Source organism: Zingiber officinale, chromosome 9A (genome assembly GCF_018446385.1).
Source record: "Zingiber officinale cultivar Zhangliang chromosome 9A, Zo_v1.1, whole genome shotgun sequence".
Classification (NCBI taxonomy): Eukaryota; Viridiplantae; Streptophyta; class Magnoliopsida; order Zingiberales; family Zingiberaceae; genus Zingiber; species Zingiber officinale.
The window spans coordinates 124,498,074-124,521,504 of record NC_056002.1 but is presented as its reverse complement, the minus strand read 5'-3'; the positions used below and the strand labels follow the sequence as shown (position 1 = coordinate 124,521,504).

The window sequence follows — 23,431 nt, the reverse complement described above, 5'->3', positions numbered from 1 at the left end:
GAGTTTATGTCGTGGTTTCCTCTGAATTTCATACCTGGTCGGGCCTTTTATGACCGGTCAAGTTTATATACTTTTTAGATTAACTTGGAATTTTGATCAGCTGATGCTGATCGACCAAACTTGTAATATAAGAAATCTTTTTCAGATTCCTCGAACTTTCTATACTTAATTTTAGTAATGATTTTAACATCCCGAGAATACAACTTTTTTGTATCGACTACCCATACTATTCTTTTATTGGTGACACGCTTGCCTATGATGTTTGGCGTGTACTTGTTTTACTATACTCACCACCTCACTGCACCATCCAACAACTCTTCTTTAATCCCGCTTTTCTTATCATTTTGATTCAACACCCCTGCTTAAAAAGTTTGTTTCAATGCCCTACCCCGGCTTCTAAAGGAAAAATAGAAAAATCCCTAATCACTTCGTCTTCCTTCTCTCGCCTGTGTTTTTCTTGTTCTTTGCTCTCCGTTACCTATTCTCATTTCTCTTACCTTTTTCTATTAACAATGCCAACCTCTTATGAATGGTACGCCTAATGTGTTTCTGAGATTTCTGAATCAGAAGCCTGTGACCTTCAGTGGAATTAAAACTTCCCTTCATATGCGATCACTCCTAAGCGTAAGGATCGCCCCCATCTTCCTCCTTCCGCAAGCGTGGAAATTTTCTGGGAATATGTTCCGTGTAGTTTTAGGTTTTCCATTCATCTTTTCTTTGCTGATGTTAGTATATATTTTGAACTTCCCCTAAATTAATTCATTCCCCAGTCATTTTCGATCATGGCTGGTTTTGTTATTGTTTCCCGTTTACTGGATTTTCCCTTGTTTGCTCGACTCTTTCACCATTTCTTCATTCCTCGCCTGGTGGAAGAGGGTGTTTTTAAATTCCAATCTCACCCTAAAATTCCCCTATTCTGTAGAATTCTTCCTCAAGGGGAATAGCGGGATAAATTTTTCTTTATGCATCTTCCTTCTTCACCTCCATATCCCATAGCTTGGGGTCGAGAGCTTCCTCCTGTTCCTATATTAGGCAATGTTTTGGAAGACCCTGCTCTCTATTGTTCACTAGGGATATTAAAGGGCACAAAGCTTAATTTACCTGCCCTTATAATTACCGAAGGCTTATTATTTGTTTTTAATCACTACAAGAAAAATCGTCATAGACATCGGTGGAACAACAACGGTTTTAAGAAAAAACTGATGTCTTTGAATATTTTACACCGGTTTTTCCAAAAATCGATGTCTATAAGCGCAGATTTTCTCTCATAGACATCGGGTTTTTAAGCCAATGTCTATGAGTGCCTTTTTTTCGTTAATAGACACCGATTTTAACAGGGTTTTTAAAACCCGGTGTCTATGATAAAATAAAATAATATAATTTTCCCAGCAATACTTAGTCGAAATTTGCAACACTTCACTCTTCCCTCTAAACCTAAACCTATATCGCGCCATCCATCGTATACCGTCGCCTCATCTCCCTCTTCCCCTTCCTAGATTGACGCCCCTTCCTCTCCCGATCAGGATCAACATAGGACGTCCTTGCTTCTTCGTCCAATCACACCGCATCTCCTCCAACTCCTCCCTTTGGGTGAGAAGAGGCTGCCTGTGTGGCTTGGAGTCGTCGTCGGGTCTCTAGAAGTCACCCTCCTCCACTCTTTCTCGATCCCATATCTGGTAACCTCGATTCCTCTCCTTCTTCTGATTTGATCCCTCCTTGTCGATCCTCGCGTGGCCAGGACTAATCGGAGCTCCTTGCTCGTTGATTTTGCTGCTCGCGGTAGGATTTGGCGCTGCCTCCAGGTGTGTTATCAACTAATCGGTCGACATGGTGGGGGGGGGGGGGGGAAGACATAGATGAGGAGGATAGAGAACCTGGCCAGCCGGCAGGTGACCTTTTCCAAGCACCGGAGAGGCCTTCTGGAGAAGGCCTTTGAGCTCTCTGTGCTAGATTAAAAAGGGGCATTGTGTCCTGGGAACCCTAAGATACTCCCGCTATGGGTTTAGGGCTGTTGCACTTCGATGGTCGCGTCGTCGACGACGATGGACGACCCCTGCTGGAATCCGACGATGGCGAGGAGCTGATGCATGTTGAGCCTGGCGTCTCCTTCACCCTCGGTTCCTGACCCATGGAGTCGCCTGGAACTCTCTACGTCACCTCAAGGTATCAGTGCCACGCTCACTCAGTTTCTTGCTTCTTGTCTTCTCTCAGATGTGAGTGGATCCTGCAAGAGGGTGATTTGGCTGAGCGACGCCGACAAAGGGAAAGGGTATGCGGTGGATTTCTTGTTGTTGTCCCTCCATGCTGTGTCAAGGGACCTGGAGACCTACCCCTTTCCTTGCATCTATACTCAGGTATTTGATCTATGACTGAGTTTGGGGCGGTTCTACCTGAACTTCTATTGAATCCAAAGGATCAAAATTACAAAACGTAACTTTTTTTTCTTTTCTGTTTATCTTTAACATTAGAAAGCTTTCTGTGTTTTTTTGGAGAATTCATTGTGGTGCTCGATAATGCGCTATTTTCCCTCACTGATTGGTAAACTTGAACTTTTGTTGCCTCTGACTTGAATTTTCTAAGCATGAATTAAGGGGCTACCGGTAAGCTGTTTCTTAGATAGCTACATGTTGGTGCTTGAGGTTGCCTATTTGAGTTGGTGATTACTAGTTGAGAATGGTCCTTTATAGTAATAATGTCCTGAAGGATTTGAATTATTTGAGGAGCAAATTTGAGTTACACCATTGAGGATAGTCAAATTGGCTGATGGCTCCTGTGCTGTTTTTTGCTTTATTGCTTATATACTGTTTGTTGGATTCTTCATCAGATCGAGATAGGAGACGAAGATGAAGAGTCTGAAAGCTCAGATTCAGAAAGTAATGATGGTTTGGAATTGTCAAAAGTCACTGAAATGAGACTTCTTCCTTCAGATGTTGGAAAGTGTATCCTTGCTATCATGCATGCCTCATATTGTTTTCATTTATGGCAAGTTCATTGATTGATGCATTTTCATGTATAAAGTAGGCGTTGCTGAATCTTTTGTGGTCAACTTTCTATTTAATGCTATTATGAGTGTGTTTGTCAAAGTAGGAAAGAATCTGATGCAGTTGGGATTGCTTCATCATGGATTTTAGTTATGGCATAATAATACAATTATGAATGTCATCTTATCTTATTGTTCTGATTATCTTGCAAGTTCATTGCATCGATCTTTAACTCATTGATTGCATATTCTGGGACTGTGATTGTCTTCTTATCAAGTCCCATCTTTCACTAAGAGAAAAATCTCTATGCTTTTTATATGGTTGTTAAGTTCAGATCATCCTTGCATGTTGCTTTTTTTTTTTTCTTTTCTTGATATTGAAAAAACCTTAGAATTTGGGTTTGGTCAATAGTTCTTTCATATTCTGTATCATGGTAATATAAAAATATTACATACTCGGTAATCATATGTTGTACAATGTTGATCTACAATGCTAGTAGCAGTTATGTTTGTGAATCATGCTGTTAGTGTGTAGAGTGTACCAAGCAGTGATTTAGCTCTCTTCTGGTTGATTTGCAACATCATGGTAATTAGTATACTTGATCCTTAAAACATTTTACTGTGCTCAAGACCAAAGGAGGCAGTAAATTTTTGTACTTGTTAATGTTAATTTGAAGAAAATATTAATAGTAAGCCATTTGGAAATTATGAATGGAAAAACGTTAGAATCATTTATAATGCATTTTTAGAAAATGAGAATATCATATACAATAAAACATTAGTATCATATAGAATTAAACATTGGTCCTTGCGTATTCCCAGGATATGTTAATGTCATAGACAACATTCCATAGCTTTCTACTTATATTTCCTTCTAACAACTCAAAAAAACCTTTTAACAGATTTTGTTGATTCAATTGTTCATGTTCCTTGAACAATGCTTGATGTATATTTATTTATCAAGTGATGAAGAAGCTTATGACTAGTCTGTTTCACTTTTTTTTTTGTTTCCCAAGCAAAAGGTATGTTATTATTATTATTAAAGTCATAAACCGTGTTCTTTCTGTCTGTTGTTCTTCATCAAGTAGGATGGACTGCAAGCACATTTATGAGAAGGAACCAGTAATCCACTACATAAGCACAAAGAAACCACATCCTCGATGCCCAGTTGCAGGTAAGTGCCCTATCTATTGCAGTTGATCTTTCGTTGTTGATCTTTTTGCTCATTACAATTACATCCTATCAGGTTGCCTAAAAATTCTCCAAGTTGGACGAGTTGTATGTGACGCCTTGCTTACAATAGAAATTGATGAAATGCGTTTGACATCAGCTACAAACATAAAGTCAACAATGGTAGAAGATTTTTACAGAAGTTGACTGAAAATGGCAACACTGCTCCCTGCAACTATAAGCTTGATATAATTTTTCAAGGTGATTTAGCCCCTGTCGGTGATTTGTCATCAGCCAATGCGATTTAGGCATCATAGTTAATTATCTTTTGATGTTGTAAGAAGAATATTTATGTAATTTGTGGATACGGACTTGATGTGTACAATATCTATTATCTTTTTATATTGTAAGAATAATATTTATGTGTTGGTTACATGGATATTGACTTGGTGTGTTTAGATACACCGATGTGTAATAATATTAACTAAATTTTGTACTATTAAAATGTTGTATAATATCGCCTTTTCACTATTTCGGAAATCGAATCGGCGTCGTTAAACAATATTGATATTACATCGGTTTTCCACCGCTGCCAAAACTGGTGTTATTAACATATAATATTATATCGATTTTACACCGTTGATGAAACAGTGTCATTAAGTGATACTACACCGGTTAATAACTGATTCGAACACCGGTGTTGTTAAGTGATACTACACCGATTTTAACCCGATGTCTAAAATGGTAGACCTTTTACATCGCCTTCATAGACATCGGTCGAAAATGTAATAGACACCGGTGGAAAACCGATGTCTATGAGGGTTTTTGTTGTAGTGAATCTTAGCACAGTAGAAGTGACCTTGGATGTTACCTTTGGTAAGATTATCCTTTTTACTCATGTTTTGAACTATTTTTTGTGTTATTGTTAACGCAAATTCTTTTTTTTTTCTTTCCACCTGATGCTATTCTTCCTGCCCTCATGTACAAGAATACTCACTTGACGAAGGCAGCTTAACTAGACTGGGTGAGGAACTGTTGAGAAATTGTCCTCCCCTTCTACCCTTGGTGTATTATCCCCTTCCCAACAACCTCAGGAGTCCTCCCACTCCTCAGAATTAGAGGGGCCTTTCATGATGAAACGCTAGCCACCTCGTACCCCAGGTCCTTGTCTTCTCTCGGATACCATAGATACTTTTGAACAAATTCCCATTGTTCCTGCCAAAATCTTCTATTCCAAAGGTAAAGAACTTACTCCTCCTACGCATGCTTGCTCTAATTTTGCATTACTTATGATGAGCCCAGGACTCCTCATTCCTGCCTCTCCTGTTATTCCCCCAGGTGTTTCTTTATCAGAGGAAGCACCTATTGCTCCTGAGGCTACATTTCCCCTTCTTCCAGTTCTACCTTCTTCTTCTACTAGGCCCCGTGCTAAGAGAACTCCTTGCAAGAAATCAGTTACTTCTGGAACTGCTACAACACCTATTGAGCAGGACCCTCTGTTAGCTATCCCTATCTCCTAATCCTTCTTTACCAGCCTCTGAACATCCCCCTTCCTCTTCCTCACCCTTTAGAAGTTCTCCTCACCCATCTATTTTATTTCAACAAGGCCATAGTGTACCATCTCTGCTTAGTCAAGCTCCCCCCTTTGCTCCATACGGATTATTACAACTAAAGGGCGTGCTAGCTGAGTCTTGGTTGCAGTCTCAGGCGCTTCTAAGAAGAAGCACCTACGCTGAGTGTGCTGACGATCATAATCGCCAAGCCACTACGATAAAACGATCTAATTTCCTTGTTTTGTACTTTCAAAATGTAGTCTTACTATTATTTCCTCTAGCTATATGCATCGAGTCTGAATTTGGGTAAGATGGTTGTGGATCTAGAGAGGACTAACCAAATTTTGAAGAATAAGATAGAAGAGTTACAAGCTGCCTGCAACCTCCCCAACAATGAACTCCTCCAACTATGGGATCGGGTGAAATCATAAGCTGAGTTTACTGCCAATTTAGAAAAGATCCTACAAGACACCCACCAAATGTTGCAATCTAAAGAGGAGGAAAGAGGGAACTTGGAATTACAAATAGAGGGGCTTAATTCCACACTTAGTATGGAAAAGGCTTTGAAAGATAAAGCCCTCTTAGATGTTACTCACAAGACCTCTTTACTGAACCAGCTGGAATAATCACATGGTTCAGGATCTTATGATGTAGCTCCAGAGTTAGCTTCCAAGGACTTTGCCTTGCTCTAACAACAACAAAAATTACGAGCCCAAGATTTACAAATAAGGTCACTCCTAAAAGAACTAGAGGATGCTAAGGCAGAGAAGACTACTTTACAAGGGGAGAGAGATAACCTGTAATCTGAATTGCAAGCATGCAAAGTAGGTGAGGAAGAACGATGACACAGCAGACGTAAAACCTATTTAACTTCCCTTGAATTTGGTGAGGAGTATGCTAGACGCATTGTAGGAACTCTCACTCATTCAGTTAATGGAGTAGTCCAACAACTGAAAGAGGCAGGTTATTTGTTTGAAGTCCCTCTTCCCTTGTTCATAGATCATCGGCGACTCAACCAAGAACTTCCAAAAGACCTCTTGAGAGAATTTGAGTAACTTGGGGTTTTGTACTTGCATTTGATAACAATTTCTAACTGATGTATATCATTCAGTGTTTATGAAATGTTAATGAAAGTTCATACTTACTTGCTTTCCCTTGTATGATTCACTTTTCTTCAGAACCACCCAAGTGTTGGTATAAATGACCTTTTCCAATATGCTGACTATATGTACAGAAATTCTATGAAAAGATTATAATCAAAGGAAGTAGATCCCCTAGTTATCTTCTGAATAATATGTGATGATGAATGAACTTATTTCCTGATGTTCTTCAGGATCATATGATAAACTAAGTATCTTGTCCAACTATGAGGTACTCCTGACTTGCTTGAATTTTTATATATGGGCAATATGTAACACCCACGAAAACTAGTAGTTATACATATGTGAGTATCTTTTGTTTTTGTAGACTAAAGAGGGAGATAGAACCAAAAAGATATAAAAAGAAAAGAGGTGAAGTCAAGGATTGAACCTTGAACCATTTTATTAAATGGCAACCTTTAGGAGTTATGGAATGACCACTAGGCCATTATGAATTATTGTTGAAAAGGGGATGAAAATTTTAGATAAAGTAAGAATATGGTTAAGAGAAGGAAACAAGAAAATATCAAGTAGCTTTCTTCTCCTTCTCTTGATTGAGAACAAGCAAAAAGACAATTGCCTTTCTCTTCTTCTCCCTTCCATTTTCGTGGGAATGAAGAGGAGATAGGATTTGAAGAAATTAAGGGGATGAATGGGGGCATATTCTCATTAGGGAATGATATGAGTGAGTTAAGGAGAAAGGGAAGGTAAAGTTCATCTTTGTTTCTTCCTCCCACTTAGCATAAAGAAGAAAGAAAGAAAGGGATTTCATTTTCTTCTTTCTTTTCCCTTCCTCACCATTGCCGAAACCTAGAGCTCTCCCTCTCCTAATTTTGAAATCCACCTAAGGTCTTTCTTCCTAAGAATACTAATCCACAAGAAGGAACCTTCAAGATCTACCCCTTCCAAGCAAGAGAATAAAAAGGGAGTGCTAGAAGGAGGAGCTCTCTCTTCTTCCTCTTCACAAGGGTACCATTTTCATTAGGAACCACAAGAGAAAGGAAGTGAGTATTCCCTCACCTGTGGTACAAGTAGCTCATGATTTTTCCATAGATTTAAATGACAAGTTTAAAAGCCTAGGAAAGTCTAAATTCAAATCTAACATGTTTATGATTTTTCTAATGACATGATATGAATATTTCCTTGGTGTTTCATGTTTGTATGTTACTTGGAATTAGATGAACCTCACCTCAGGGTTTCGGCCATGACAAGTTTAAAATCCTAGAAAAGTCTAAATTCAAATCTAACATGTTTATGATTTTTCTAATGACATGATATGAATATTTCCTTGGTGTTTCATGTTTGTATGTTACTTGGAATTAGGTGAACCCCACCTTAGGGTTTCGGTCATGCTAAGTTTAAAAGCCTAGGAAAGCTTAAACTCAAATCTAACATGTTTATGATTTTTCTAATGACATGATATGAATATTTCCTTGGTGTTTCATGTTTGTATGTTACTTGGAATTAGATGAACCCCACCTTAGGGTTTCGGCCATGCCAAGTTTAAAAGCCTAGGAAAGCTTAAACTCAAATCTAACATGTTTATGATTTTTCTTATGACATGATATGAATATTTCCTTGGTGTTTCATGCTTGTATGTTACATGGAATTAGATGAACCCCACCTTAGGGTTTCGGCCATGACAAGTTTAAAAAGCCTAGAAAATTTAAACACAAATCCAACTTACTCATGATCTTCCTCATGATATGGTAGGAAGATAACTTGATGTACTTATGAATTTTATATTGGTTAGAACTAGGTATTCATGCTTGGAACTTTCGGCCAAGTTAGGATTAAAATGGCTAGACAAGCTTAAACTCAACCCTAACATGCTCATGTTTTTCCCTATGATATGATATGAAGATAACATGATATTCTTATTCTTGTCCTTGGTTTAGAACTTAATTTCACACTTCATGACTTTCGGCCACATCTTGGTTTGTAGACCTAGGAAGCTTAGAACCTAAACCAAAAATGCTCATGATGTTTCTTATGATAAATAATATGGAATTGGTTTAAGGTTCACATGTTTATATGCTATTTGTAACCTAGGTTTAGGCCTTGTATGTTTCGGCCACAACATGTTTGTAGACCTAGGAAGCTTAGAACCTAAACCAAAAATGCTCATGATGTTTCTTATGATAAATAATATGGAATTGGTTTAAGGTTCACATGTTTATCTGCTATTTGTAACCTAGGTTTAGGCCTTGTATGTTTCGGCCACAACATGTTTGTAGACCTAGGAAGCTTAGAACATAAACTAAAAATGCTCATGATGTTCCTTATGATAAATGATATGAAATTGGTTTAGGGTTCATATGCTTGTATGTTGTTTTCAACCTAGGTGATTCCTTACATGGTTCGGCCACCTATGATAGTTTGATGATTGAGACCCAATTATGACTCATTATGTGCTTCACATGCCATGATATGAATTAGGAGATATTAACTTATGTTCCATGCATGATTATGTTCCCATGATATGATATATGTTCATCTATGTACGCTTATGAATCATGCATTTAAAATGTCTCCTATGATGTGCTATATGCTCAAGCACGTATGTTTATGATATGCTAAGTGAAAGGCCTAAGAGTTGCTTCCCTACTTGTTGGGACTAAGAGCACTCTTTATGATATGCTCAGTGAAAGGCCTAAGAGTTACTTCCCTATCAAGTGGGACTAAGAGCACTCTTCATGCTAAGTTAAGTTATGAATGACATGAACATGATGAATGATGAATGACATGAACATTATATGCTATGAATGACATGAATATGATATACTATGATTATATGACATGTTATTTTACTTTGTATGACTTGTACCAAAACTGGGCTCCATAAGCGCCCCTAGACTGACGGACTATGAATGAGTCTAGTAAAGGGATGAGCTCCTTAGTACGCCCCTAGGTCGACGGACAATGAACGGACCTAGATCCCTAGTAGGTTCGGGGCTAGCTACCCTATCCTAGGGATTGCGTGCATTTATGTATATATGTGGTACAAGCCGGGCCCTCATGATGATATTATGTTCAAGTATTATATGATATGTTTTGTTTTTAAAAGCATCTTGCACATGATATTACCCATGTTTTAAAGGACATTTTTTATTGCATACATGATTATGTTATGATGTGATATGATATGATGTTCTTTATGCTATGATGTGATGTTCTTTATGTTATGATATGATATGTCATGATGCTTACTTTACATTATGATATTATATGATATGATGTCTTCATTTGTGCTATGACAGGATATGACATGATGTTTCTTTTATGATATGACATGACATGATGTTCTTTTCTGCTATGATATGGTATGATATAATATTCTCTCTTATGCTATGTTAAAATGTGATATGATACTCTTGCATGATATGTTGGTTAGATGCTCATGTGCCCATGACTATATGTTGTATGATTTTGCTAGGACATGTTTTATTTGTGAGTAGGAAAGAATCTCACTAAGCCTTGTGTGCTTATAGTTATTTTCCTTGTACCACAGATAAAGGTAAAGGATGGATGAACTAAAGGAGCAGCAGGAGGGGCAGGAGATGTGTGTGGTGGTGGCTTAGCTAAGAAAGAAAGACATGCTTACGTTGACTTAGGATTGATATGAACTTTGCTTAATTCATGTTGATGTCTTGCATGATCACTTTACTTATGCTTATGTTAGAAATGGATTATGACTCTCTCTAAGTTCATAACTATGCTAAGCATGCTCGTATGATTAGTTGTGTTTTAAATGAAAAGAAAATAATTACTTCCGCTATTTCTTTTTATGAAATTCATGTACGTATGTATGTAGAAAGTAACCCCGCCTCTACTAGCAGGAGGGGCGGGCATTACAGGTTGGTATCAGAGCCAGGTTAGCCTTTCCGCTACACACACATCAAGCCTCCATCCTGCCGTTCCAAGTAAGACTTTCTGTACTTACTCTATGTTATTTATGCATGATGAGAAATGTTTTAGTGTTCATAAACCGGAGTATGACTAATATGGATTTTCTTTATGTATGATAAGCGACATTTAATATGCACGAATATAAGTAGGGATGACTCTAGACTTATGTTAGTCTTATTGTTATTTATAAATAGATATGGCTAGAAGACGCGGTAACAGGTCCGATGAGACAGTGACCCCACCGGATCTGACCCAGGTAGTCACAGATCTCCAGCGTCAAATCACGGAACAACAACAAGTTATCACTGCTCTAATGAATCAGCAAGGAAATCAGAATGCAGTGCCCGTCATACCAATAGCTGCACCAGTACCTCTAGTAGCCCCTGCCCCAGTGGTCCGACAGGAGACCTACTTGATACAGTGGCTAAGGCTGAAGCCGGAGAACTTCTCGGGTACTTGTGAGCCATGGGACGCCCAGGCCTGGTTCAAGACGGTAGAAAGTATAGTGGAATTGCTGGACTAGCCCATATCGGAAAAGATCAAGTGCGTGTCTTTCTGTTTTTCCGGAGACGCAAGAATATTGTGGGAAAGAGTTAAAGCTAAGAGACAAGTCAATCTGATGAACTAGACAGACTTCGAGACAGAGTTCCTCGAAGAATTCTTCCATATGCAAGTGACGAACCGACATTACAACGAGTTCACCGAGTTCCAGCAAGGTGACTTATCAGTAAACGAAGTAGTGAAACGCTTCAATCGTCTTGCCCGCCTCTGCCCAGAGTTAGTCACCACGGAAAGAGAAAGGGTTAGACTGATGCTGAAGATGCTCCGACCGTAGATAGCACTAAATGTGGCCGGTGGAATTAATAGACCACAGATTACAGAAGAACTGGTTAGTAGTGCCCTGATCACCGAGCATTATCAGAAAGCAATGAATGAAAACAAGAATCAGGCACAGACGGAAGGACGTAAATCTCAGAGTACTAAAACGGTCTGGAAAGGAAACTCTAATGGAAAAAGGAAACAATGGAACAACACTAAAGGAGGGCCAGCAAATAAGCAGCCTAAGTACCCTTAGTGCACCATTTGTGGGAAGCAGTATTCCGGAGTATGCCACAAGGGTACGAGGAAGTGTTACAGCTGCGGACGGGAAGGACATATGGCCAGAGACTACCCTACTCAGTCCCAGACACCATCTCAGCAGAATAATCAGAGCAAGAGTACCCCCTCACAGCTACACCTAATGCAGGCTGCCATTGAAGGAACTCCGATTAGCCAAGGGAGATTGGAAGCCCCGCCAGCTACTACGAATGCCAGGGTTTTCTCTCTTACTAAAGATGATGTGGCGAGTGCCTCTATAGTTGTCATAGGCCAGCTGCCTATTTTCAGTAAATATGCTAATGTGTTATTTGATACTGGGGCGACACACTCGTTCGTCTCTACACCATTTATGAAGAAGTTAGAGATACCACCACAAGCTTTAAATGGCAAATTCTTAACAACCCTACCCTCGGGAGAAGTAATGCCATCTACTGATATGTTGCGAGCCGCACCTATCAGAATCGCAGACAGAGAACTCTACTGTGACTTGATAATGCTTGACATGCAAGATTATGACAGTATATTGGGCATGAATTTCCTGAGCAAGTACGGCTCTTCAATCGAGTGTCGTCAAAGAAAAGTGATTTTTCGACCTGAAGCTAAACCCATATTTGAGTTCATTGGAGAACCCAGAGAAAATTTGTGCTATGGGGCTGAAGATGTGACCGGACAACTCTCAACCCTGACTATAGCACCGACGCTATTCGATGTCGTATTGGAGAAGTAAACTCGTGACCTAAGCATCCAGCGGATAAAGCAGGAAGTATTAGAGGGAAAGAATGACGGATTCCGCATCGTTGACAGTGGAATATTATACCTCAAGGATCGTTTATGTGTTCCCGACGACCCAGAATTGCGAAGGAAGATACTAGAAGAAGCTCACTCAATGCCCTATGCAATGCATCTAGGATCTATCAAAATGTACCAAGATTTGAAAAAGAAATTCTGGTGGTTCGGTATAAAAAGAGATGTGGCTCAGTACGTCAGTACCTGCTTGACCTGTCAGAGGGTTAAGCCAGAACACCAGAGACCTGGAGGATTACTACAGCCTGTCCAAATTTCGGAACAGAAATGGGAAGATATCTCTATGGACTTTATTTCAGGATTACCCAAGACAACAAACGGCTATGACGCTATATGGGTAATCGTGGATAGATTAACCAAATCTGCCCATTTTCTAGCAATCAGGATGACTTATTCAATTGAGCAATTGGCTCAATTATATGTCAAGGAAATTATTAGACTACATGGGATTACTAAGACCATCATTTCAGACAGAGATGGTCGCTTTGTTTCACACTTTTGGGAATGTGTCCAGAAGACTCTTGGCACGAAGCTATTATTCAGTACTGCCTTCCACCCTCAGACCGATGGACAAACAGAAAGGGTGAACCAAGTACTAGAAGAAATGTTACGGGCTTGCGCCTTAGACTTCAAAGGAAGCTAGTGCCGATATTTATGCTTAGCAGAATTCGCTTACAACAATAGTTACCAGGCTACTATTGGAATGGCGCCCTATGAGGCCTTGTATGGGAGAAAATGTAGATCCTCTATATACTGGTATGAAGGCAGTTAAAAGAAAGAGATGGGTTTCCAAACAGAGTTCATCGATAACACCACCCGTGTTATACAGAACATCTGCCAAAGAATAGAAACTGCTCAGAGTCGACAGAAGAATTATGCGGATAAGTGACGAAGACCATTGGAATTCAGTGTCGGAGACTCGGTATTTCTCAAGGTAGCTCCTATGAAAGGAGTAATGCGGTTTGGTAAGAAGGTGAAGCTAAGCCCGCGCTATGTGGGGCCATATCGAGTTCTGAAAAGAATTGGCAAGGTAGCTTATGAAATAGAGCTGCCTCAAGAGATGTCAGCCATCCACAACGTGTTCCACGTTTCAATGCTAAAGAAATCTATTCCGAGCACGGACCAAGTGATCGAACCACGTACAGTACAAGTGCAAGAGGACCTAACCTACGAGAGCCGACCGGTTCAGAAATTGGATCGAGATGTCAAAAGGTTAAGGAACAAAGAAGTGCCCTTAGTAAAGGTCCTGTGGCAAAATCAACGGTTCGAAGAAGCCACTTGGGAACGAGAGGATGATATGAAATGAAAGTATCTAGAGCTATTTTAAAGTTCGAGGATGAACTTTCTATGAGGTATGGGGTACTGTAACACCCACGAAAACTAGTAGTTATACATATGTGAGTATCTTTTGTTTTTGTAGACTAAAAAGGGAGATAGAACCAAAAAGATATAAAAAGAAAAGAGGTGAAGTCAAGGATTGAACCATGGACCATTTTATTAAATGGCAACCTTTAGGAGTTATGGAATGACCACTAGGCCATTATGAATTATTGTTGAAAAGGGGATGGAAATTTTAGATAAAGTAAGAATATGGTTAAGAGAAGGAAACAAGAAAATATCAAGTAGCTTTCTTCTCCTTCTCTTGATTAAGAACAAGCAAAAAGACAATTGTCTTTCTCTTCTTCTCCCTTCCATTTTCGTGGGAATGAAGAGGAGATAGGATTTGAATAAATTAAGGGGATGAATGGGGGCATATTCTCATTAGGGAATGATATGAGTGAGTTAAGGAGAAAGGGAAGGCAAAGTTCATCTTTGTTTCTTCCTCCCACTTAGCATAAAGAAGAAAGAAAGAAAGGGATTTCATTTTCTTCTTTCTTTTCCCTTCCTCACCATTGCCGAAACCTAGAGCTCTCCCTCTCCTAATTTCGAAATCCACCTAAGGTCTTTCTTCCTAAGAATACTAATCCACAAGAAGGAACCTTCAAGATCTACCCCTTCCAAGCAAGAGAAGAAAAAGGGAGTGCTAGAAGGAGGAGCTCTCTCTTCTTCCTCTTCACAAGGGTACCATTTTCATTAGGAACCACAAGCGAAAGGAAGTGAGTATTCCCTCACCTGTGGTACAAGTAGATCATGATTTTTCCATAGATTTAAATGACAAGTTTAAAAGCCTAGGAAAGTCTAAATTCAAATCTAACATGTTTATGATTTTTCTAATAACATGATATGAATATTTCCTTGGTGTTTCATGTTTGTATGTTACTTGGAATTAGATGAACCTCACCTTAGGGTTTCGGCCATGACAAGTTTAAAAGCCTAGGAAAGTCTAAATTCAAATCTAACATGTTTATGATTTTTCTAATGACATGATATGAATATTTCCTTGGTGTTTCATGTTTGTATGTTACTTGGAATTAGGTGAACCCCACCTTAGGGTTTCGGCCATGCCAAGTTTAAAAGCCTAGGAAAGCTTAAACTCAAATCTAACATGTTTATGATTTTTCTAATGACATGATATGAATATTTCCTTGGTGTTTCATGTTTGTATGTTACTTGGAATTAGATGAACCCCACCTTAGGGTTTCGGCCATGCCAAGTTTAAAAGCCTAGGAAAGCTTAAACTCAAATCTAACATGTTTATGATTTTTCTTATGACATGATATGAATATTTCCTTGGTGTTTCAGCTTGTATGTTACATGGAATTAGATGAACCCCACCTTAGGGTTTCGGCCATGACAAGTTTAAAAAGCCTAGAAAATTTAAACACAAATCCAACTTACTCATGATCTTCCTCATGATATGGTAGGAAGATAACTTGATTCACTTATGATTTTTATATATATTGGTTAGAACTAGGTATTCATGCTTTGAACTTTCGGCCAAGTTAGGATTAAAATGGCTAGACAAGCTTAAACTCAACCCTAACATGCTCATGTTTTTCCCTATGATATGATATGAAGATAACATGATATTCTTATTCTTGTCCTTGGTTAGAACTTAATTTCACACTTCATGACTTTCGGCCACATCTTGGTTTGTAGACCTAGGGCTTAGAACCTAAACCAAAAATGCTCATGATGTTTCTTATGATAAATAATATGGAATTGGTTTAAGGTTCACATGTTTATATGCTATTTGTAACCTAGGTTTAGGCCTTGTATGTTTCGTCCACAACATGTTTGTAGACCTAGGAAGCTTAGAACCTAAACCAAAAATGCTCATGATGTTTCTTATGATAAATAATATGGAATTGGTTTAAGGTTCACATGTTTATATGCTATTTGTAACCTAGGTTTAGGCCTTGTATGTTTCGGCCACAACATGTTTGTAGACCTAGGAAGCTTAGAACCTAAACCAAAAATGCTCATGATGTTTCTTATGATAAATAATATGGAATTGGTTTAAGGTTCATATGCTTGTATGTTGCTTTCAACCTAGGTGATTCCTTACATGGTTCGGCCACCTATGATAGTTTGATGATTGAGACCCAATTATGACTCATTATGTGCTTCACATGCCATGATATGAATTAGGAGATATTAACTTATGTTCCATGCATGATTATGTTCCCATGATATGATATATGTTCATCTATGTATGCTTATGAATCATGCATTTAAAATGTCTCCTATGATGTGCTATATGCTCAAGCACGTATGTTTATGATATGCTAAGTGAAAGGCCTAAAAGTTGCTACCCTACTTGTTGGAACTAAGAGCACTCTTTATGATATGCTATGTGAAAGGCCTAAGAGTTGCTTCCCTATCAAGTGGGACTAAGAGCACTCTTCATGCTTAGTTATGAATGACATGAACATGATGAATGATGAATGACATGAACATTATATGCTATGAATGACATGAATATGATATACTATGATTATATGACATGTTATTTTACTTTGTATGGCTTTTACCAAAGGTGGGATCCATAAGTGCCCCTAGACCGACGGACTATGAACGGGTCTAGTAATGGGATGGGCTCCTTAGTACGCCCCTAGGTCAACGGACAATGAACGGACCTAGATCCCTAGTAGATTCGGGGCTAGCTACCTTGTCCTAGGGATTGAGCACATTTATGTATGTATGTGGTACAAGCCGGGCCCTCATGATGATATTATGTTCAAGTATTATATGATATGTTTTGTTTTTAAAAGCATCTTGCACATGATATTACCCATGTTTTAAAGGACATTTTTTATTGCATACATGATTATGTTATGATGTGATATGATATGATGTTCTTTATGCTATGATGTGATGTTCTTTATGCTATGATATGATATGTCATGATGCTTACTTTACGTTATGATATGATATGATATGATGTCTTCAGTTGTGTTATGACATGATATGACATGATGTTTCTTTTATGATATGACATGACATGATGTTCTTTTCTGCTATGATATGGTATGATATAATGTTCTCTCTTATGCTATGTTAAAATGTGATATGATACTCTTGCATGATATGTTGGTTAGATGCTCATGTGCCCATGACTATATGTTGTATGATTTTGCTAGGACATGTTTTATTTGTGAGTAGGAAAGAATCTCACTAAGCCTTGTGTGCTTATAGTTATTTTCCTTATACCACAGATAAAGGTAAAGGATGGATGAACTAAAAGAGCAGCAGGAGGGGCAGGAGATGTGTGTGGTGGTGGCTTGGCTAAGAAAGAAAGACCTGCTTATGTTGACTTAGGATTGATATGAACTTTGCTTAATTCATGTTGATGTCTTGCATGATCACTTTACTTATGCTTATGTTAGAAATGGATTATGACTCTCTCTAAGTTCATAACTATGCTAAGCATGCTCGTATGATTAGTTGTGTTTTAAATGAAAAGAAAATAATTACTTCCGCTGTTTCTTTTTATGAAATTCATGTACGTATGTATGTAGAAAGTAACCCCGCCTCTACTAGCAGGAGGGGCGGGCGTTACACAAGATTAATTATCTATTATATATGTGCTCCTTTGGGCTTTCCTAGCTGTGCAGCAGGCTGGTCGAGTTTACATACTCGAGCGAAATTCAATACATTTTATATAAATGTCCCTTCGAGCTTTCCTGCCCGCATAGAAGACCGGTCAGGTATGCTTGCCCGAGCGAAATTAAATATATGTTGTATAAATGTTCATTCAAATTTTTTCGTTCGAATAGAAAATCGGTCGGGTATGCTCGCTCGAGCAAAATTGAATATATGTTGTATAAATATTCCTTCGGATTTTCCTGTCCAAATAGAAAATCAGTTGGGTATGCTCGCCAGATCGAAATTGAATATATGTTGTATAAACGCTCCTTCAGATTTTCCTGTTCGAATAGAAAACCGGTTGAGTATGCTCGCCCGAGCAAAATTAAATATATGTTGTATAAATGTTCCTTCGGATCTTCCCGTTTGAATAGAAAACCGGTCGGGTATGCTCGCCTGAGTGAAATTGAATATACGCTGATCCTGTCTAAGAAGCTAGACAAAACGGAAAGCTGGGAGAAAAATCTACTGCTGACGAAGGATAATACCTGTGGAAGATCGATCCGAGAAACCCAAAGCGGATCTAGGAGGATGAAGTCACAGAATGCCCTTCTTGTGCGAAGACCCAAAGATGAAAAGAAAGCTTTTATGAAGGAAATCGAGATCTGGAGCTTCTAAGGCTTCCTACGCACAAGAGACCAACCAACACTATTGTCAGTGACCTAAGACCGGGGTGGGAATCCCTGGCTAGGCCCTCCGACACTCAAGTTAGTGATCTCTCTTAGTGTGAAAGAAGAAAGAAGAAGATAAACAGTAGTTGAAAATTAGGGTTGTGAGAGCGAGCAACAATGTGTGCATACCTGCCCAACAGAGAGGATTTCCCTTTTTATATCACTTCATATAACCTCCATAGTCATGAAGTGGACCCCGGTTTGTTAGAGTTTGTTTATGAGATGACGTAAGCTCTGTACTTACATAAAATAACTTTTAAAGAATCTATTTGTACCCCAGATGTACCTTCTTTATCGTTTAGTACCTATAGAAGAATCTAGAAACATACTTCCCGCCAAATTAGCAAAACCTGTTATATAATCACATACCACAGATATCTTCATTAAACTATTTATGAATATTCTTGAAACATTTGCTCCTGCCCTGTCTTATAAGTTATATCGGAGTGTATTTATCACCCCTACCTGCTTGTCCTGTCCTCATTATATTATAGACAGCTCAGTATGATACTGAGAATATTATATAAGGCTACATGCCTTTATGCTCAGGCGGGCTTTGCCCAGCCGAGCATATATGAGTACGTGGGTGCTCTCTCGACCTGCGATCGGCCAGTAAGATACTGAGAATATTATAAGGCTACATGCCTTTATGCTCGGGCGGGCTTTGCCCGACCAAGCATATATGAGCACATGGGTGCTCTCTCAGCCTGCGGTCGACCAGTAAGATACTGAGAATATTATATAAGGTTAAATGCCTTTATGTTCGGGCGGACTTTGCTCGGCCGAGCATATATGAGCACGTGGGTGCTCTCTCGACCTGCGGTTGGCTGGTAAGATACTGAGAATATTATATAAGGCTAAATGCCTTTATGGTCGGGCGAGATTTGCTTGGCCGAGCATACATGAGCATGTGGACGCTCTCTCGGCCTGTGGTTGACCGATAAGATACTAAGAATATTATATAAGGCTACGTGCCTTTATTCTTGGGCATGCTTTGCCCGACCGAGCATATATGAGTACATGGGCGCTCTCTCGGCCTACGGTCGACCGATAAGGTACTAAGAATATTATATAAGGCTAAATGCCTTTATGTTCGGGCGGACTTTGCCCGGTCGAGCATATATGAGCACGTGGGTACTTTTTCGACCTGCGGTCAATCGCTAAGATACTAAGAATATTATATAAGGCTAAATGCCTTTATGCTCGGGCGGGCTTTGCCCGACCGAGCATATATGAGTACGTGGGTGCTCTCTCAGCCTGCGGTTGGCTGGTAAGGTACTGAGAATATTATATAAGATTACATGCCTTTATGCTCGGGCGGGCTTTGACTGACCGAGCATATATGAGCACGTGGGTGCTCTCTCAGACTGCGGTCGGCCGATAAGGTACTGAAAATATTATATAAGGCTAAATGCCTTTACGCTCGGGCGGGCTTTGCCTGGCCGAGCGTGTATGAATACCCAGATATTCGCTCGGCCTTCGGTTAGACGAAAATATATCCTTCCTATCTTTCTTAACCTGATCCCCTTCTTCATTCGCTCGGCCGATCTATCATAACCTATATCACCATCCATGTTAGTTTTCTTCTTGAAACCCATTTGCACCATATAGGCGTAATGCCTTCAGGTGGGTCCACCAAGTTCCAAACTTGGTTTTCGTACGTGGAATCCATTTCCAATCTCATGGTTTTAAGCCACTTGTCCTTTTCTAAAATATTCAGAGCCTCTTCGTAATCAGTAGGTTCCTCATCCTCATTGAGTAACTTATCATTCAATTGTCTTACAAGAGATCCATATCTCTTTGGAATATTGTGTGTCCTGTTGACCTCCGCAAGTGTACGGATATGTCGCAAGAAATAATAAAAGATATTGAATCCACAGGGACTGGAATAAGTACTAAAGATGTCTCAAAGCGAGTTAGCTACAACTAATCAATGGGTTGACAAGTGTAAAGTATACTCTGAAATGTAAACAAAGAAATGAAAAAAATAAGAAACAAGAATAAGAGCAATGATAAAGGTATGTTCTAGGAGTTTTGGTTTCTTTGTAATGTTATTCAATATAATGATCTACCAAATCTTATTTCTCAATTGTCCATCATTTGTAGAAGGTTGCCGGTTCCCTCTTGCAATAGACAACCGGCCTAAGACTGAAATATATCTAAATTTGATCAATTAGGAATGAACCCTATGTCGCCCTTACACGGGCTTGCCTGTCACGTGCGCCCCTTGGAAAATCAACATAGAAATCCACTACTTCTCAACCTCATTAAGATATAAAGATTAATTCATCCAATCTATTCTACCCTCTTGAAATACCAAATTTCTCTCTCAAGATTACCTCTCAAATGTCCTTACACGGGCATGTTCTTGTCATGAACGTCCCTCAAAAAATCGAATGAGAAGCAATCCATACAAGATCCACAAGATATTCCAACATTCAATTAAGCATGGTAATTAAGCCCTAATCACAACAATCCATGCAAGAAAGAATAGATACAAAATAGGGCAAAATCATAGAAATAGGAATCTTGGCAAATCCACAAGAGTTTTATCAAATATTCATTACAAATACTCCCTCCATCATAGAACAAGAGATCTAATCTACGAAAAGATAAATATCTTGATCCCCAAATCTAAGAAAGAAAGGGAAGAAAAGCTTATCTACGATGAAGAACCGTCTTCGGATCCAATCCTCGCTCTCCAGAGTCGAAACGTTGAAGATCCGCCCTTAGAATCACCAAAATCCCTCCAAGAAGGTGGAGGAACGCCCAAATCTTCAATTCCCCCCAAAAGGGAGAAGATCCACTTTGAAACGAAGAAGAAACCTTTAAATAGAAGGGGAAAATCGAGCGCCACATGACCCCAGGACCTAGCCGTGTGTGGGACACGGCCAAGCTCACTTCCCTCTCTGCCTGTCTCACACGACCGTGTGTGAGACAAAGCCATGTCTGGCTCTGCCACTGCACCCTTTGCACGTCCGTGTTGATCCACACGGCCTGCGCTGCCTCCGGCTCTGGAAACCCTACACGGACCGTGTGAAGCACACAGCCAGGGCATCCTTGGCCTTTGGAATTGTTGCACGGGTCGTGTATAGCACACGGCCAGGGCATTCTTCGGCTCTGGAGGGCTTGCACGAGCGTGTAGTGTACACGGCCTGGCTTCCTCTGACTTCCCATCTTAACATGGTCGTGTGAGGTTCACACAGCCAAGGCCACTTCCTTTCCTGCTGCATTCACACGGGCAATGATCCACACACGGCCTGGGCAACCCCCCATGGCAGGGCCGTGTGGCTCACAGGGCTCGTGCCTTCCTTCCTTGTTCAAGTGCCAAAATTTTCTCTAAATTCGACTCCTGTGTACACAAAATGCACAAAAGTAGATCTCCAAGCAAAAAAAAGTAAATATGCAAAATGGAAAGCTGGAAGTATAAAAATACGTAAACAAAGCATGTGCAAAATATGTGAATGTGCGTTAAAACATGCTAAACAAATGTATACAATCTACACACATCACACCCCCAGATTTAAACCTTTGCTTGTCCTCAAGCAAAATATTGCAATCTAAATTTATATGCTCTATAATGCTCTCATATCCCTAATGCATTCTCCTAACTCTATCAAAAGATTTCATTAGTAATCATGATCATGAAAACAAGTTAAGTTTGGCTTAAGCATAAGTACCCTGTGTACAGTGCAAATAAAACAACTCAAAACTCTTCAAGTTTCAATCTATGTCCTAGTCAAGTCGTCATCAAGTTTGAATTCCTAATGTTTTCGGTGATAGACAAGTAACCAATGATAGGCACTTACTTGCCACACACTTGGTTCATATTTCTCAATCAACCCAAGGTCTCAAAGGCATGCTCAATCTCAAGAGAAGCTAAGTAGTCATTTCCCCAGTAACCTAACTCGGTCTCAAAGGGGTGACTAGCTAGATTCCACTCACGACAAATGTTTTTTATATCCCTTCTTCACTTTTTTTTCTTGCTTTTTTCACACTTTTTTTTTCATAAGTATTTGCATTGTGCAAATCTTATTCACAAATGTACTTTTAGCACAAATGTTGGGATATTTTGATTTTTCCAAATGAGCTTACATGAGTTGAGCCTCATCCAGTAACCAAAATGAAGTTTGAGAAATCACCATGGAAATCAAGTACTAAACAAACAAGATGAATTATGACTATTTCAATGATATCAACCATTCAAGCATCAAGTATAGGTGTAGTGAAGATAAGATCCTTAAGGTCAAGCCAAAACTAAAATTCATCTCCATAGATACTTAGCTTATTTCATGCTACCCAAGATAGAGAAAAAAGGAACATTAAGCATACTACTAGCATCACTTAAAACATCATGAATCTAGATAATGAACGTGCTAACATTTAATCTTGAAGACAAGAAAGCATATAAGTGAAGTTTTGATGTTCTCAAGATGTATGCCACAAAAATCAAAACAAAATGCAAGACATAAGCAAAAACAAAAACAAACAAAGCAAATCAAATGCATCTAATGCGTCTCCCCAGACTTAAACTTTTCATTGTCCCAATGAAAACTAAAAATAATGTGGAGGAGATTTTAAAAGAAGTTACCAAGTGATGAGCTCCAAATGGTTGACATTCATGTTTTTAAAGATACTCCTCCATCCAATGCTCATATTCCTCCACAACTTTGAATTTTACAAAAAGAAAAAGATAGACAAGAAAAATTAAGTAGAAGGTATGATTTATTATAAACTCAGAATTAAATACATAAAAGAAAATAAGGAAAATGAACTTGGGTTGCCTCCCAAGAAGCGCTTGTTTAAGGTCATTAGCTCGACCACCTCATTAGATTCATCTAAATCTCGCTGTTGGAGGGGTAAGATATTTTAGAACCCTCCTACCAGGGGTTCTTGTTATGGAGAGAGCTTTCGTCAATGGAGCTACAAAGTAAAGTATAACTCTCTCTATCTTCATCTTCTTAAAAAAATTTTCAGGTGGTCGAAGACGATTCAGATTGAGCTACCAATCATTAGCCCAAGTGAAATCTACACATGCAAAGAAAGTATAAATCTCCCACAAACATATTAGATAAGATA

The 23,431-nt window shown here is 39.1% G+C and overlaps 1 pseudogene; it reads left to right on the top strand.

Annotated features, from left to right (window-relative positions):
• Positions 1-1,996: 1,996 nt before the first annotated feature.
• LOC122019545 lies at positions 1,997-3,131 on the top strand (annotated as a pseudogene).
• The last annotated feature ends 20,300 nt before the right edge of the window (positions 3,132-23,431 follow it).